Here is a 1456-nt window from a genome sequence, read left to right as displayed (position 1 = left end):
TTACTCTTTCGAATATGTATGAGGTATTAACGTTCTTTTTGAACGAGAGGAGACACAGTATGGACAAATAAAAAAACAAGAGGGAACAAAATAAAATTCTTTTGTATACTATATATACATATGATATATATATTAATATATAAATATTAAGGGGTATATCTCCGACATTTAGATGGATAAATATGTATCATGATCTACATGATCTATACTAGATCTATACTATATAATGAATATGTATGTCGACCCATATCAATTAATTTGTAGAATGTATACTCATAAAAATTACTCATGTGCCAGGAACCAGATTTGAACTGGTGACACGAGGATTTTCAGTCCTCTGCTCTACCAGCTGAGCTATCCCGACCAGTCACGACACATCGCATCATCCTCATTTTATTTTAATATAGGACTTGGGTCTATGTCAATTAGAAAAACGAAAAAAGTATTACAAAGTATTATACAGGCCCTGTATAGAATTTCTTGGATCTTCAAAAAAAAATTCTAAGTTTCAGTACAAGTAATGGTATATATTGTTAATTATTCAAATTAAATTTTAAATGGGGATTCCTTGCTCAAAGATGTTCGTTTGTACGTGTATCATATATATAACACACGAGGCTTGTGATAAGAAAAAAATTTCCGCTCAGATCCGTTTGTGAAAGAGTAGAATGAATGAGAAACATAACGAATTTTGAATCGCTAACAAAATGATAAAAGATAAATAATTAGGGAGTCAACCGTTTCGTTTTGGGGATAGAGGGACTTGAACCCTCACGATTTCTAAAGTCGACGGATTTTCCTCTTACTATAAATTTCATTGTTGTCGATATTGACATGTATAATGGGACTCTATCTTTATTCTCGTCCGATTAATCAATTCTTAAAAAGATCTATCAGACTATGATGGAGTGAATGATTTGATCAATGAATATTCGATTCTTTTTTCAATTTTTAATTGATTCACAACAATTCTTTCGTTTTTCATATAAATATAAAAAAATACAGATTCGAGCCGTCATTAATCATTTGGAGATACTATTGCAGTACTATACGTATGCATATAGGTTTATCCTTCATCCTTTCGGAAGTTTCGATGTAAGGATTCCTTTACTAACACAATGCAGCCAACTCCATTTGTTAGAACAGCTTCCATTGAGTCTCTGCACCTATCCTTTTTTATTCTCGGTTTATGAAACCCTTGTTTGTTTTAATAAAACAGGATTTGGCTCAGGATCGCCCATTTTTAATTCCAGGGTTTCTCTGAATTTGAAAGTTCTCACTTGGTAGGTTTCCATACCAAGGCTCAATCCAATTAAGTCCGTAGCGTCTACCAATTTCGCCATATCCCCTTTTTTGTTTTGTGATGTGATTAGGATCACATTATGATGCCGTCACCCTTTTTTCTTTCATTTATATTATGCTGGAACCGTTGAATTCATTAGATACCGGTTCCTAT

General features: G+C 32.8%; 1 non-coding gene across 1 annotated transcript; it reads right to left on the bottom strand.

Annotated features, from left to right (window-relative positions):
• On the bottom strand, nucleotides 292-364 carry TRNAF-GAA. The gene has a single exon. It is a non-coding gene; the product is annotated as a tRNA-Phe (tRNA).

This window comes from Prunus persica, chromosome G8 (genome assembly GCF_000346465.2).
Source record: "Prunus persica cultivar Lovell chromosome G8, Prunus_persica_NCBIv2, whole genome shotgun sequence".
Lineage (NCBI taxonomy): Eukaryota > Viridiplantae > Streptophyta > Magnoliopsida > Rosales > Rosaceae > Prunus > Prunus persica.
This window is presented reverse-complemented; position numbering and strand designations above follow the sequence as displayed.